Source organism: Mus pahari, chromosome 18, assembly GCF_900095145.1.
Source record: "Mus pahari chromosome 18, PAHARI_EIJ_v1.1, whole genome shotgun sequence".
NCBI lineage: Eukaryota > Metazoa > Chordata > Mammalia > Rodentia > Muridae > Mus > Mus pahari.
This window is the reverse complement of record NC_034607.1, coordinates 33,747,430-33,764,800: the sequence shown is the minus strand read 5'-3', so window position 1 is coordinate 33,764,800 and position 17,371 is coordinate 33,747,430. Positions and strand designations below refer to the sequence as shown.

Sequence of the window (17,371 nt, the reverse complement as noted above, 5' to 3'; positions counted from 1 at the left end):
TTTGACAAAGGAGCTAAAACTATCCAGTGGAAAAAAGGCAGCATTTTCAACAAATGGCGGTTATCATATAGAAGATTGCGAATTAATCCATTCTTATTTCCTGTACAAAGCTCAAGTCTAAGTGGATCAAGGAAGTCCACATAAAACCAGAGACACTGAAACTTATAGAGGAGAAAGTAGGGAAGAGCCTTGAAGATATGGGCACAGGGGAAAAATTCCTGAACAGAACAACAAAGGCTTGTGCTGTAAGATCAAGTATTGGCAAATGGGATGTCATAAAATTGCAAAGCTGCTGTAAGGCAAAGGACACTGGGGGTCATACCTATTCAAGCGAATACATCTGCACAGCCCTTCATTACTCTGCAATTCTTAATCCATACATTATCGATTAACCATCCCTCCATCTATCACCTCTATCTATCCATCCATCCATCCACACATCATCCATCCATGTATTCAGTCAGCCAGTCAGCCAGCTATCCTTCCATTCAGCCATCATCTATCTAACCATCTACCCACCCATCTATCCACCAATCCATCCATCCATCCATCCATCCATCCATTCGATTATCATCCACCCACCCACCCATCTCTCTATGCATCCATCCATTCAGTCACTATTCACCCATCCACCATCCACCCAATCATCCAACCACCCATTCTACTATCCATTCAGCCATTATCTATCCCCTTCCACCTATCCACCTACCCATCTATTCATCCATCCACCTACCCATCCATGCATCCATGCATGCATCCATCCATCCATCCATCCAACCAGCCAGCAATCCATACATATGCATCCACACACCTACCTGCTATTCTCTACCTTCTATCCTCTATGTCTCTCTCCTTGCTATCCTTTTTCCCTCTTTTCTTTTCTCCTTCCTTTCCTGGTCCCTTCCTGTTGCTCCAGCCACAAATGTAAGCATGTCATCTGTAGGATCCACTTCTTCCCATCCCCCAAGTGAGCACCACAAAAATTCCTTCTTTCTAAATGTTCCTTACATCTGCCCTCATTTCTTCCAGCTACTGTGGCCATCCCCATCCATAGCTGGTAATTTGTGATTTTTGTCTATGAACATAGGGAAATTGGTTGTGGTGTGGAATGATAGGCATATTTCTGAGTTACAAGGAGTAAGCTTTCTGCTGTGGGAGGTCGGGGCAGTCACATCCAGAGGCCCCTATCTAACCCAGCAGGTCAGAGTTTCTGGAAGTAGCATCGGAAGGCATTGCAGATGCTTGCTCCTGGTAAGTCCCTTGTCTCTGTACATAGCCCGTTGAAGATATATCTACTACATTCTTTTCATAGCTGCCCAGCTTAGTAGCTCATGACACAGGAGTGCGGCCATTTCCTCTGTGTGCCTGGGTCTGATAGGAGCTTCAGGGAGCTGCCTCTGCCCATTGTAAGATAAGATAGTATCAAGTACCACTAGCCTGGGAAACACCCAAACTCCAGATTTGCTTTGGCACCATTGTAAAGTCCAAACATCTTACACCATCACAGGCTGGGGACTGTTTAAATAAAAGTTCAAGAACGGATTTAATATTTCAGGGGAAATCAATAGTGAAGTCATGGAAAAAAGCAGACACTCTGAGACACAGGGCTGCGGCTGTCCTTGTGCAGTGAGCGGGGCTTCGGTGTGTGAAGGACAGTGGTGTGCATCCTGTCTCTTCTGAAGAGATGCTAATTTAATGGGCAAGATCAGACATGTCTGAATGAAAAATTTAGTAACCTTGACTAATAGAGTGTCAAGCGCCAAGTGAGCGATAAATGCTTCTGGGTTTCAAGTTAGGTTCTGTGAGATTTATTAGCTTCACCAGAGCCAAGGGCTCCGATGAAATAAGTCTGAGGGTCCTTGCACTCTGGGACTAACAGCTGTAGTTCACACATCTGCCTCTTTCTACCTAAGCACGTGCTCTTGGTATCCCACAACCCTGGTATGCTTCAACTGTTTAATTTCTTCTTCTTAGATCTATGGGTCCCTTTGAAGTATACCAGTTTCTTTTTAATTTTACTGAATTAATTAATTTTTATTTATATTTGTCTTTTAGTCATCCCTTACTTACTAACGTTTGAATCAAACATCCACTGTGGTTGGAAGTCAGACCTTTCATTTGCTTGGAAATTTTAAAGCTAATTCAGTTTTATTTTGGATCCTGAATAAGTTCTAGTTTGGCGGAGATCATAGCAGTTCCTGTTGTGCTGTTAGTGGGTAGAACACCAAGTTGGCTAATCATGCCTATCCAGATAGCACTTGTCTATCTGTCTGTCTGTCTGTCTGTCTGTCTGTCTGTCTGTCTGTCTATCCTGTCAGCCCCTGAGGAAGAAGTATTGAAGTCCCTGTGATAATTGTGATTCTGCTTGTCTTTCCTCAGGCTATGTTTTAGCTTTGTTCACATTGATGGTTTATCGTCAGGTATGTTCCATTCAGGAACGCCCTCCTCGTGGCCGAGTGAGCCACCAAATGCAGTTAGTATCTCTGACACTATTCCATACCCCAAATCCACATCTCTGTTCCATCTTTCCGCTGTGACCTTTTCCTTCTGTTCTTGGCTTTGTGCAGATTTTGTTTGGTTTTGGTTTTAGGAGAAAGCTTTTCCTGCAGCCCACGCTGGTATCTGATTTGCTGAGTAACCAAGGGTGACTTTGAACTTCTGGTCCTCCTGTCTCTACCTCTCACGTGCTAGGAGACAGTTATATTTCAGTTAGGCTTATGATTCTATTTCATTTCTTCTCTTGACTTCGCCAATGATGTGCTGCAGTACGCTTGTATCTGTTTCACTGTCAGACATACCTTCAGGCTGTAAAACATGAAGTGAGATTTTACTGTACCACCCAGCTTTATATACCACCACTATACATTTTATTAATACATCTTTTATAACTTTTACAATACGTCAGTATTTTATTATTAAAAGTTTCTCTCTAGATGATCTGGATAATAAAGGAAATCATAATTACTTTTGAGAAAAGAAGTAGCTGCATGTAAAATTCAATTTTAGCAGTTTTCCTTTAAATATCCTTAATCTGTTGCTTGCTTCTATCCTATGTTTGATGACAAATCATGTTTGTTTTTAAAAATATTATTTTATGTGTATGTGCCTTCTTTTCTAATCACCACATATGTGCAGTGTCCATGGTGGCCAGAAGAGGGCGACAGATCCCCTGGTGAGCTACTTAATATGGGTGCTTATCATTCATTTATTATCAATAACCTTTCCTGAGCTTCTATCATGATGTGTTATTTAGAGCAGTTGGATCTCCTTTTTACTATCTTTAAGATTTATCAGGTAAAATAACACTGGAGTAGCTTACATCTAAACAAGATTATTCCCCATGACTAAGTTTTGATTCCCCTGCAGTACTTTGTGGATACAAGGGTCTTGTGTCTGGCGCCTAGGTGTCATTGCTGGCTCACTGTAGTGTGGGGTAATTTCTCATCCTTTAGGATGAGTTTCTTCATCTACACATAGTGACCTGAACGCCACTCTAAGGCTGTGCTTCTAAAAAATTTCCATCTGTGACCCCTTTGCATCTGAGAAAATTTTATAGGACACCAGCTATACACATATGCAAAATAGGTACAGAAGTCAAATAGTGATCGTAATTCATAAATTTACTTGGAAACAATTTCTTATATGCAAATAGTTTTGCTACTTATTTAATACCAAAGAAAATTAGTATACAAATTTGATCAGTACATTATTTGCTTTTGCCTAACAATTAAATCTTGGCTAAAAATTTGACGCTGTAAGATGTAGAGTACATCTTCACTGATTGTTTTCAGACTTGATGAATATTTTAACTTTATACTCATTGGTGCTGAGAACGTTGTGTCACATAAATACCTAGCACGAAATGACAGATATGTGTTTAAGGGCAATTTAGAAAATTGTTATAAATTCAGCATTCATTCGATAATGTTTTATGAAACGCAAATCGCCAACAGAAACAGCTATTTTAAAAGGTCAACATTACAGTGCAATACAATTCCAAGATATACTAATTTTGGTGTTTATATGATAAAGAATGATGGTAGGAAATTAAATTATTACAAGTGGGTTGGATTTTTTTGTTTTTAGTTGTTTTTTTTTTTTCCAGAAATTCAGCCATTTCATTCCTGTCAGAGTGATGGGACCTGTGAGACTGCTCAGGGGTAAAAAGCACTGGTTGGTAGTCATGAGGGCCAGAGTTCAATCCCTGTTACTCTCCAGGACGCTGGAGAGAACCAATTTCTGTACTTCTGACCTCCACACATGGTCAACACACCCGCGCACACACACACACACACACACACACACACACACACACATACACACACAAAAATAAAGTGAATAGTTTTGTCTGTGTAGCCAAAAGGCTACAATTTAAAACGTGGATAACCCCAAATCTGCACGGCTGTCCTCTTGGGTGCCTCACGGGGTGTGTGCAAGCCCTGCACAAGGTTGTAGTGAAGGATCCTGGGAAAATGCTCTTGGAAGCACCTCGGATTCGGCGCTGTCCGCTCTTAAACTCATCTCATTTGTGTGTTGAGAAACATTTCGTTATTGTCAGGTTCTCAATGCCCCCACATTCAGAGGCACACCCCACCTTTTTAAAATGCCAAGTTTTTTTGGGAATGACTTGCAGGCCTCCGGGAAGTGCCTCTCTCTGTGTGTTTTGTCTGCGCATGTGCTGCCTCTTGCAAACTTCGTCACCTTGAGCTCTCACATTCCATGTTGCTGCAATGTACTGCATGAGCTACAGCCAGGAGATGCTCCCCCAAGGACAAAAGTGAGAGTCATTGTAGGGGGGCCCTCTTGCTTACTTCCCGTTTGATTAGGACAAAGCCTAGTGCACTGAACTCTGAAGTCTGTGTTCTGCATTGTACTTGTTAATGGGATGGTGAATTGTGGATTTCGAAGATGGAGGAGCTTTCTCTCCAGAGAGTGATTAGACTAGCATCGCCTTGGCCAGAAGAGGTGGAAAGTTGTGTTCTGGTACTGAGGGGTCGTTTCTCTGATGGGAGCCACAGAAGCTGGCACCCCAGAGCTGGCATGGCTAGAGCCGGCATTCAAACCCTCCAGCTAGTGTTCCTCAAAACCTTCCCACGCCTACAGTCCACAAGGCTTTGTGGGATTAATTTGGGATCAGATCTGGGGCCTCTCTCATAGCAGCTAAGGGTTCTACCACTCAGCTAGTCTCAGTCCCAAGGTGACTTTAAAACATAGTAACATATGTCTCCTATGCTTTTGTAACGAGACATGGCAACTTTTAAAATAGTAAGTTACAGTGTAAAGATGGAGTGGCATTTCCAGAAGATTGTAAATATACAACTACCACAGTATTGTGGATCCATTCTTTTATTTTTTAAAAAAAATATTTTAATTTTAAGATTGTCTTGCATGCATCTTATGTGTTCAATTTCTTTTGTCTCCCTTCTGTTATATCTCCCTGCATTTTTTACCCACTGTTCCCCTCCATGTGACCCCTCAGATGCCCCCTTACCCACTATACCTTCCATGCGACCCCTCGGATGCCCCTTTACTCATTGTGCCCTCCACGTGACCCCTCAAACACTCTCTTACCCACTGCCTTCCATGTGAACCCTCACACATCCGCTTACTCACTGTGCCCTCTTTGTGTTACCCCTTGGCCTCTCCCTACTCACTTTGCCCTCCATGTGAGCCCTCAGACACCCCTCTATGCACTGTACCCTCCATGCTCCCCCTCGGGCGCCCCCTTCACTCTGTCCTCCAGTCTTTCTCTTTCCATTTAAATTCAGGAGTCAGACTTGACCACGTGCACATCTTTGCACTGCCCCAGCTCTCATGAGCCATGTCCTTCATTCTACTCTCCCTCATAAACTCAATTTTAATGTCCCAGATCATGCTTGCCTCTTTTACACCTCGATGGCTCTTCCTGAGATGCCCATCAACATTTTAAAAATCAACACGGGGTACTTTTCTCTGGACGCCAGCTTTGAGTTGCAGAATCAACATCTGGATTGAGAGCTAATCAAAATTGGCAGTAGAAACCCAAGAAACCCATTGCTATAGGCAATATAGATATGTTAAAGATTGGTGTCGTTCAGTATAGCCGCTGGATGGTTGGAGTTGAACTCATTTTGAGAAGAGATGGCTCCTGTTGGCCATGTTAGCTTATTTGCCTATGGGTGTAATCATTTATTTGTTAATACCAGATTTAGTTGACCCTACTGTTATGCCACAATAAACTTGGTGTTAAAGAAATACATACTAGTGACTCCTAAAATCCTTGTACTGGCTAGCTTTGTGTCAACTTGACACAGCTCGAGTTATCACAGAGAAAAGAGCTTTGGTTGGGGAAATGCCCCCATGAGATCTAGCTGTGGGGCATTTTCTCAATTAGTGATCAAGGGGGAGAGGCCCCTTGTGGGTGGGACCATCTCTGGGCGGGTAGTCTTGGATTCTATAAGAGAGCAGGCTGAGCAAGCCAGGGGAAGCAAGCCAGTAAAGAGCATCCCTCCATGGCCTCTGCATCAGCTCCTGCTTTCTGACCTGCTTGAATTCCAGTCCTGCATCCTTTGGTGATCGAACAGCAATGTGGAAGTGTAAGCTGAATAAACCCTTTCCTCCCCAACTTGCTTCCGGGTCATGATGTTTGTGCATGAATAGAAACCCTGACTAAGACAATCCTAATATATTCAATAGAAGTTATCAATATAAATGTCATAAAATACTGGTTGACATTTTTGGTGGTGTCATTTTCTTCACTCCTGCCTGCTTTTGTTGTTGTTTGTTTCGTTCAGGTACTTAGAGGCTTGAGCCTGTGACCTTGAACACCCTTGGCCCATGTCCTGCCCCTTCCTAGAGCTCTACACACTTGCACAGGAAATCAAATCGATGTCTTGTTACTGTAACAAGGCTTCCCTGGCCCTATTCAGGATTTAAAACAACCTCGGTTTTACGACGATCCCCTTGTTGTTTCATGTCTGCTCCATGAAGGAGCACATCCCTGGGGAGGAACGCACTTGGGCCGTTCTGATTTTTGAAAACAGCAAAACGGGTAGCACCCTCCGTGGCAGCTCGACTGGGGTCAGAAGTCTTAGAACCCCGGGTGCCAGCCGAGGGGCCCTGGGCAGAGGAGCTAGCCTGACTGTGACTGGCTGTGACTAGAGTTTAGCTTAAGGATGGAAGAGTTAAAGCCAGAAAGGCCAGCTCTGCCAGGCCGGTGGGGCCCAGGAGGCACGGTGTCTGCCTGTGACCTCACATTTGTAGGTCACCTCCGCACAGGAATTTCCCCAGATCATTTGCCTTTGTCCTGCAAAGCAAAAAATAGTTTCCCATTTTCTTGGCTATTCACCTCTTTTGAAGGATAGTTTTCCTAGTGTTATCAGGTGGAAAATGTCACTGACTCTCCAGGGTCGGCGATTCTTCGCCGCTGCCTCCTCTCCACAGATTTAGAGTGTCTGCTTGTTCATCTGTTTCCTTTCCCAAACAGGCTTGAAGCTAAAAGTATCTCGGTAGTTAAGGGGGCTATTATCAGCTTGCTTGGCACAACTGAATGTTGTGACTTCTCTTCAAGGGCTTTCAGTATGCCTGACGCATTTACTTCACTTTTCTCCAACCAGTCAAGACTGCTTTTGAGCCCGCCCCCACCCCTCCCTCTTTTTATGTCAGCCTACCAGGTCGCGCAGCTAGCATGTATCAGTGAATCACTCTTGCTTGCCTTGTCTTCTCTCACTGTGCTGGGAAGTGGACGGCCCAACCTCTATACACACCTAAGCCTGGGGCACAGTGGAAGGGTTGAGCAACTATATCAGCGATTCTCAAGCTGTGGGTCTTGACCCTTTGGGGGTCGCATATCACATATCCCACAGATTAGATACTCACATTATGGTCCACAGCAGTAGCAAGATTACTGTTATAAAGTAGCAAAGGAAATAAGCTTATGGTTCGGCATCACCAGAACAGGAGGAACTGTGTTAAAGGGTCACAGCATTAGGAAGCAGAACCATCTGTATTGCATATAGCAGGGATGGGAGAACCGGAGTAATGGGGGAGGCTGGGGTCTCAGAGGATGTTCTGTGGCTCTTCCCCTTCTGGGAGGGACCATCAACGACATGTCTTAGTTTTTAACAGTTCCACGCTGCTCGTCCTAGCTGATGGATTTACTATGCTAACTGCCTGGAAGAATGGCGTTCCTAACCCTGTCTCTCCCACTGAGATCTTTTCCCTGCTATCTTTTTCTGTGCATCACCTAGACTCTTGTCGTGAGCCATCCCTGGTGTCACATGTGACACCTGGACTTGTGACTCTCTTCTCCTTCAGAGGACGCTCATCCTGCAGCACAGCAGGAGTAAAGAGGCTGCTTTTGCCAAATTGTGTTCAATCTTCACTTGGATGTACAGATGCCCAGTGGGGGAACTAAAAGTTTGACCTCTCTACCCTTATTCTGACTGCCCCTTCTACCTTATCTTCTAGTTCATATTTCTGTGCACAGCTCTGTACATATGTCAAAGCTGGAGGCACCACGACAAGGGTAACTAAGCTATGTTCAATGTTGGAAGGTTATAATAACCAGCAAGTGTCAGCTACCTGTTTTTTGCAGGCTCACGTTCTGGCCCAGTGTTTAGACGTCTCCTGTTACCCACCTGAACCCCAAGGAACTAAGTGCGTCCCACCTTTCAGTCTTACCCTCTTCCCTGACGCCTGCTCTTCTGTAATGGCTCTTGAATTCACAGACAAGTCTCATCCGTGAAAATCTAAAGTACTGTCCCCGGCCCCTCTGACAGCAGTGACTTTGTCCCCTGTCTAAACTCCCCATGGCTATCCTGAGATAATGATGAGTAGACTACTGGTGACTTAGACTGTTGGTTGGCCTGTGTGTGCTCTGGACTCCCCACGTGTGACTGAGAACTTTTGCCAGCCCCATACATAAAGAGACTCCTCAGCCCTTAGCCTTCCCAGAGTGGCCATGCTGAGAACCTGAAGGGGGAAATCCCCTCCTACTTTACCTTTTCTTCTCATCTCTTCCTCCCTCCCCTCCTCTCCATGTCTTCTTTCTTTCAGTGTCTCTTTGTATAGCCCAGGATGGCCACAAATGGATGCTCTTCCTGCCACTGCCTCGCAAGTGTGCTCCCACTCCCAGCTGGCTCTATTGCATCAGGCGCTGTATCTGGGACTCTGGCAGCAGTGGGATGGCCCCTGATCCATAGGACAATGCCAGTCTGCTCTGCAGTTTCAGCAGCATGTGACCCAAGACTGTGGTGTCTTCATCCTCACTGCCAAGCTGGGCAGTGTTTGTGTAGTTGGTGGCGGTTTTGATCGATGTTTGCTAGATACTATACTCCTGTGGGGTATGTGTGTGTGTGTGTGTGTGTGTGTGTGTGAGAGAGAGAGAGAGAGAGAGAGAGAGACAGACAGACAGACAGACAGACAGACAGAGACAGAGATCTTTTAGTGTTAAAAGAAAAAACCCCTAATTTTGCTGATTTTATCTCCATTTCGTCAGAGAGTTCTTTCCTTTTCTTACTATTTTTCAGCTGTCAGTAACTAGTGGTCTAGTCCTGTCAGAGAGAGACATTTTGAACACAGTGTTTCCCATCTAATGACTAAGGTTAAAGGCCTTGCCTGGCCGTTTATAATAAAAACAAAACCTGCTCTAAAACATGGTGATCACACAGTTAACTCTCTTGGCATTCCGCAAGAGGCGAAAGTCTATACTGTCTCAGGGAGCTTGGCCTCTGCCTCTGACCAATACTGTGAGGGAGCAAACTGTCCCAGCGGAAACATGCTTGGGAGCAGCGGAAGCTATGTGAAGGGTGCGGCTGAGCTCTGGCTGAGGCTGGAGGATGAATGGAGACACTGTTGTGTTTCACAGATCTTCTCAGATCTCTGCTCACCATTTACAAGCATCTGCGTGTTTTGTAAGATGGGGGAGGTGCGGGCTTTCCCCCTCCTGGGTGCGTCGAGGGCACGGCACAGTGCATGTGGAGTGCCTGTCCCAACTGTTGTGACCAGAGTTTCTGTCCAGACATTGAGGGAGGAAATTGACTAGAAAATAGTGGCCCGGAGCCAGAAGGCTACACTACAGATGTTCTAAATGTAGTGCCCATCTGCCTAGAGAGGATAGAGGAAGCCTGTTCAGGCTGTTTCCTTAACGATGGGTGGACGCGTCCAGGGCCCCAGAGCAGAGTCACAGAGGAGCTAAGTGATGTTTACACCTTCAAGAAAAATCTAGCAATACTTGCGTGGAAGCTTCACTGTTTAATGAACAGTATAGCCAAAGGCCAAGCATTTATTAGCTTAGGAGTCTAAGCCGAAAAATCACCTTGGAGAACACCATTGGGACATTTCTACTCTGAGGGACTGTTGAAGGACTTTCCAAAGCTCACTTCTCATACAGGTGTTTTTTTTTTTTTTTTGGAGCAATGAGGTTGATACAGACAGAGGTCCACAGGCTGCCATGAGTTTAGGAACTGGCACTGCCTCTGTATTCCTCCCCAGTGCTGCAGACCAAGAGTTGGTTTCTGCCTTGGTCTCAGTATTTATCCCTATGTCCTGAGCGAAGACCTGTAACATACTAGGGGTTGCCCAGACAACGGGTAAATAGAATGGAAAGAAATTCCCTAAGCTAAGGTTTTTTAAGGAGTAACACCCAACGGGTAGTAACTATGGGTATCTACTATGTCCTGGACATTATGCTAAAGGATCTGTATATATTCATTCACTTAATCACATCCATGAATAAATCTCGGGAAGATTAACTGCTATTTTTACCTGTGTGGCTCGGGGGCACCTCACAGCCCACCTGACACTCTTCCTTACTGGCTAACATCATCAACCTGGCACCGGCCAGAGAACTCAGGTTCACAAACAGTACTGGAACCTCTGCGGATACCTGGGTAAGAGTGTTCATGGTGGGGGACGGCTGCATGTTACTTCACAGAAAGCCTCTCGCTCCACGTGCTCTGAGTCTTGGCCCAGTGTCTCCATCTTCATCTCCAGGTATGAGATTTATACTTCGTAAAATTTGGAGAATTTTTATCTAGTGGCATCTATGGTAGCAAAATGTCTACCATTACTTTGGGATGCTTCCTGATGACAGGCCTTCCCAGGTCTGATCACCTGGGTACAGCATGCTGAGGTGGGTGTAAATCTTCCCATGCTGCCACAGTTGTTTCTGATCGTGATGAAGGATGGCTTGCTTTCCGTAGCACTGAGCCGGAATGCCGTGTATTGCCAGTCTGAAATCATGAACCCGGTGTAGGGATGAGGTTCCATTTACTGTGGTCTCACTTCCCTCCTTGAGGAAGCAGAAACTAATAAGTTTGAGATATTTGGGAACCAGGCAAGAGAGATAAATGGCTCAGTGGTTCTTACTGAAGACCCAAGTTTGGCGTCTAGCACCAATATCAGACACCTCACAACCATCGATAACTCTAGATTTAGAGGATCAGATGATTCTGTGAGCATTTGAATATGTGTGTGTATACACACACACACACACACACACACACACAATACACTCATGCAATTAAAAATAACAAATATTTTTATAAAAGAAGAAATTCAAAATATTGGTTATATCAAATAGTATTTTCATAACATAGGAAATGCATGCGGCTAGTCTCTTTCCCAGTAATACAACTAATTAGAAGTTAATTGTGGAAGACAGAGAACATTATAAAGCAAGATGAAGCCACACCCCCTTTTCTGTACACAGGTCTGCTTCCACCTCTTCAGTGTTGCCAAATATGAGCTGGCGGATGGGCCATTGTGGTGGCAGCTTAGAGTCAGGTAGAATAAGGCCCCCACTCTTTGTTAAGACAGAGACAAAGAAATGCTCATGTCTATCTCTTAATGGTAAAACCAAGTATGCCCAGGGCCCCCCATCAGCTCCTGAATCCTCTGCAGTCTGTCTGCTTCTTCCTCTTTCCCAGTCCTGGGACTGACTTCTTGAAAGGTACCTGAGATCTTATTGCATTTTTAAATTTCTATTGATATAGGCTCGATGGTAGAGGTGACAGGAAAGGAGCCTCATTGTCACCCCTTTGTGGTTGTGCTTCCCAGAACTATCTGTCTGTCTGTCCATCTTCCAGTGTTCAATCCCCATTCCTTTTGCTTCAGAAAAGCACATTATTGAGGTTAGAGACCATGCCTTATCTTTCATTTTGTGCACAGGAAATAGCGAGGGCTCAATAAGGGTTCCAGCATCTCCTTCCAATAAGTGGTTTACTCCCAACCCACCAGGGCTCACATTTGGGTATAGATGAGACATCTAGGATTAGAGATCACTAACTAGAAGGGAATCAAACCTCACCCCAAATGCTTTGGGCTGTCATCTCCCTCGAGGTAGGGTCTTCCCGCTTTATCCTGGATCTTCAATCTGAGCTCCTGTCCACTTCTGTATTTTTTATATCTATATGGAGATGTGCCGTGCGGGGCAGGAGGGAGAGAGCATGTTTTTCTTGCAGTAGTGGTCGTCATTTGTCACCAAGCCAAGGTAGTGTACTGCACAGGGCACCTGCCGAACACTGTTTGTGGAGTTAGGCTGTAGGAAACCCATCATTCAGTTCACTGTGAGAAATGGATCCTGATCCTTGGAGTATCTGCCAAGTTTTTAGAAGGCAAGGATTGTGTGCGTGTGTGTCTCTCTGTGTGTATGTGTGTGTGTCTGTGCACAAATATTGAATGCTTATGTTCAATCCTAACTCAGTTTCTACAACCAAATAATGAAAGGACCTGAGCTTTAAAAGCTCCACACCTCCCTCATGGTTTTTGAGTAGCTGGGTCTCGAAGCTACGGAGCGATAATTTCTGACAACAAAGAACGTTTATCAGAAGGACACTTGAGAGCCCAAAGCAGCAAGAGGGGGAAGGCTTCTCCAACCAGGTTATAGATGTTAGCTCTGCTTTGAGTCCACTTCTCTTGAATGGAAGGTTCTTCAAGCCTATGAGTCATGCTGAGCTTCAAAGGAAGCAATGTGAGATCATCGCACCTAGTCCTGTTGTAAGGATGCTTTCTACTTGAGTAGAGTAAGTCATATTCTGAAAGAACCTAAGATTTCCTAGCATATGAGCACTGCCCCTGTGATGCACTGTCTCAAGAAGGCAGGCACAGCCAGGGTGTTTTTTGGCTGCAATACTAGGTGGATTCAAAGCTTGGGGTCAGAAACAGATACATAGTGGTCAAAACAAACATGACTTGACCCCTGTTGGAATATTCCTGGTGGATGGCAAATTATCGCCAGGCTTCAGGGAGATGCCCCAAACCACCAAGGCCCCATGGGAAGCCCAGCATACTATGCTAATGGCTTTTGCCTGTTTATAGTATCTGAAAAGTTATGGGGGAGAGTAACTCAGAGGCAGGCATGGGAGAGAAAACTCAAGATGGCTGTATTGAAGATGGCTACATTTATGTCAAGTTGAGTGGAAAGAAGCAAGGGGGAGGGTGGCTAATAAAGAAACAGATGATGGGAGCTAACTAGAAAAGCTGAGTTATAAGTAGCCATGCTGGCACCAGTGACTTCTACTTTCTTAACAGACAAATGAGAGCATGGATGTGAAGGTGTTTAAGAGAGATAAATAAATGTTGCACTAAGGAGAAATTGCATGTCTTTTCTTATCTGTCCTTTAGTAAGTTCAGATAGGTCACATTTGGTCTTGTTGCTTCTTACAAGATCAAATATGTGTGTTTACCGTAAATACCAAATTGTACTTCAAGTCAAAATGAAATGGTTTCCAGATTATCTTCGATGTGGATTATTTGCGCTATTTTTATCATAAATAACGGAAAACTGAATAGAGATAATGATAATAGTGATATTTTTGACAGTTCTTTTCTGGTTCAAAGCATTTCCTGTTGAGTGGAACAAACAAACAAAAAAACCATATATAAATGTTAGAGACGTTTTGTGCATAATATTTTCAGGAAACCTGGATCTGTGTACATAATAATTTGCCTGCCTTAGAATTCACGATGACACTTTCTTCACATTCGAGATAACAATAGATGCACATTTTCGATCCAGGAAAAGACGAGCGCATTCCGTCCCAGCTAATCAAGGTATTTGTCCTCCAGATATGGGTGGCCCTAGCTAAATTGCCAAGTTAAAGTACCATTCTTATATGCCAGGTTTATAGCCGTGTAGAATATCAATAGGAAATTTGTGTGTGAAAGTAAGCAAAGCATGGCTTTGTGTTATGGAAATTACAAAACCATGGCTCAAATAGGCTTTTGAGATATCTTAAGTCAACCTGACTTATAAATCCCAAGGCATTATGCAGGTATCTGCAAGATCGTTTACAAGGCTCTAATATGGGTAATTGTGAGTCCCAAGAAGTATAAGATTTTTCAATAGAATAGAATTTTTACCACAGAATTCCCCAGCCCTCAGATTTACTTCTTGACTGCCTCCTCGGTGTCCCTCTCTCTGTCCTTCCTTCCCTCCTCTCTTTCTCCCTCATTTTTTATCTTCAAGTGGTAATCAAAGGATTTAATGAGTATCATTCTTTTCCTTCGGAGGGTGTCAATTTACCTTGGAGCTAAATGAGACCCCTCCTTTCAACTCATGAGGGTTAAAGTCTTCCTAGACTGCATAGAAAGTTCTGCAGTGGTATGTGTGCTTGGCGAACACAAAGATTTACCAGATTGTTAAAACAATCTGATAAACACAGTATACTTTATTTTACTGTTCTGACATGCTGGCTGGAACAGGATATAGTAAATGTTCTGTGTTGCTTCTTTACATTCACTCTCTTGCTTTGAGCACCCAGAGCCCATTTTCCTTGGGTGTCATACCTCTAGAGGTCTTGTGTCTTGGGCAGAGCTCATTTCTAGGTGTAGAAGTGGGTCAGTGTCACTCCCAGGGACCCTAACAGAGTATAAGTGTCTGCAGTCCCCCTTAGTCATGATACTCGATTTGCCGTTATGCATCTGACCCCACAGCTTCAGATCCACAGAATTCCCTATCATCATGTGTCCTTACTTATTCCTTTGGAGACTGATACCATCAAGTCAGAGTGAATAGTAAGACAGACATATCACGGTTGCTAGGAGATGTATGTGCTTACAGGCCTTGAAGAAGTAGGGTTTTGGTCCAGTTGACAGCCTCACTGTCTGAGTAGAAGGTTACCAATCTAGAGTGGAGAATGATAAAGAATTAGAGGCAGCCTTTGTGCCTTTCCTTTACCAAGAAACATCTGGTGTTCCCATTGTACTTGTTAGTTAACATGAGCCTGTGTTTATGGTTCCATTTGGAAATAGGCTGACTTACCGTGAATTTCCAGCTACTACCAAAAGTCAATAGAAACTATGCTTTGCTTGACTATGAAGCAGGTGAAGAGTTGAACCTTTGTCTCTAAACCTAATGGAGCTTTTTGAAGGCACAGGTGATAAATAATGCATCCTGAACTGACTGGGTTGAATATATTCTGTTGTGTTCTAGAATCATGTTTCAACCTAAGTTTTTTAGTATTAAATCAGGAGGAATATAAGTTAAAGTGTTCTGGATACCCATGATCTTGCCTTGCTTAGTGTATGGAGAAAGCACACGTTCTGTTTTTGAGAAGGGCTAGATCGTAGTTGGCAGCTATTGATTAGCTGTACCGTGGAATGGAGCCACGGTCTTAAATATTGCCAGAGGTTATTTATATTTTACTTTGAAACATAGCCCTTGGGGAACAACTCTACCTTCTTCATCATGTCCATCTTAGACCAATGCAATAATATATTTATTCCAGAACATTCCCGATAGCGTTGCAGGCAAGATCACCGGCTGGCATCAGAAGCCTTCAGAGGTTTTAATTGTTGCTGTGGATAACTTATAAGGCAACCAGATACACACAGCAGTGGGTGTCGTCCCTCAGTGGGGCCTTGGGTCCCATCGCCAGCACCATAATAAATTTTTAAAAATTAAAAATAATCTGCAGGTACCCTGTTAAGAAATACATGACTTGTTGGAAGGTATGTAGAGGCACAGTGATTTGGAAAGGCATTCCTCTGAAGGTGATGTATCCTGTTGCTCTGGAAGAAGGGTCATGTGAGCATTAGGAGCTCAGACGTGATCTGCCTCCCAAACCTCAGCACATTTTCCCTCCTTGCACAGGGTTTGTGCTAAAATTGGCAGCGTGTCTCCCATTTTCAGGCGAGATGCCTCTTCCTGTTTAGACTTCAGAGCAGAAAGCTGACAAACGCTCAGAAATGTGCCATCTGACTGGAGTCTGTGATGCTGTATTTTTGTTCCAGTGATGAATTGGCTTTGTGGCCAACGAAAGCCACTGGAAACATATGGTTTAACAGTTGGCTGTGGGATTTGCTTGTTTTGTTGGAACCCCAGAAGCTGCCGTGTTGGCTTTGGTTTATGCCCTTGGAAACCCAAGACGCTTTGGTCAATGTGTTTGTTGTATTAAAAGTAGATACAGATTTTGTTTCTAAATCAAGGAAAACACATTTCATGATTGGACCGTGAACGAAGCACCAATCCCTCTTCTTGTAAGCACCGCTTACCCATCCCTTTGTTTCTGATCACTAGGAGACTGATCTGCTCTACCATGTTAGGGTAGCATTTTTGGTAACTGGGATTCCCTGAGTGCTTCTGCTCTTTGATCATCCCATCCTGGGCACTGTAATTTCTCCCACTCTCCTGCAGCAGACACCCCAGCCCTAGCAGAGGTCATGTCCCCCTTATGGTATCTTGCTGTTACATGGCTGTGGGTATAGGCCTCTCCTGGACCTAGAGACCCTCAGGCTCACCTGGACAGGGTTCCTTTATCCCCTCCTGTGTCAGGAAGCATTGCTTACTCTGTCTTTGGAACTCTGATAAGCTATTCTGAACAGTTCCTGCCAGCCTCTGATTCTAAGGTCTAAACATGCCAGGATTTGGGGACCCACTGCTGCTTGTGGTCCCTGTCTATGGACTTGTATGTACGGTGTTTTCTTTGTTTGAGGGACTTCTTTAGAGCAGTGAGATATAAGTTAACATTGGGTACCACTGGATCCATTGGCTCAATGATGTCAAGAGTCTGTATCCTTCTCTAGAGCTATGCTTGAGGCGATGGCTTCCTTCTTGGCCAGGCTTTCTCTCTGCAGCATGGGAGATGAATAATGAGAGCCTCAGGTTTCTGCTCCTAAAACTGAAGACTGAGAAGAACAGAGCCCCCCCCCCCTTCCCCTTCCCTTCCCCACAGCCATATTGCACTTGTTGTGGGCCAGCACGCTGCCAATTGTACAACGTGTACAGCAAGTTTCCAGATGGTGCCTAATCCTCACGTGACCACCCGAGGGGTCTGCCTGTCACGATGGGTGAGCTGACCCCAGAGCCTGTGCAATGAAAGTGTCCCCTTGAAGGGTTGACACTGTGAACAAGGATCCTCTCTCAGAGAGGAGGGCGAGGCAGTGCTCA

At 44.4% G+C, this 17,371-nt stretch overlaps 1 protein-coding gene across 8 annotated transcripts in view; it reads left to right on the top strand.

The window, feature by feature from the left end:
* Positions 1-17,371, top strand: part of Ptprm (protein tyrosine phosphatase receptor type M) — a 680,881-nt gene that overhangs the window by 205,578 nt on the left and 457,932 nt on the right. The gene's annotated exons all lie outside the window — the stretch shown is intronic.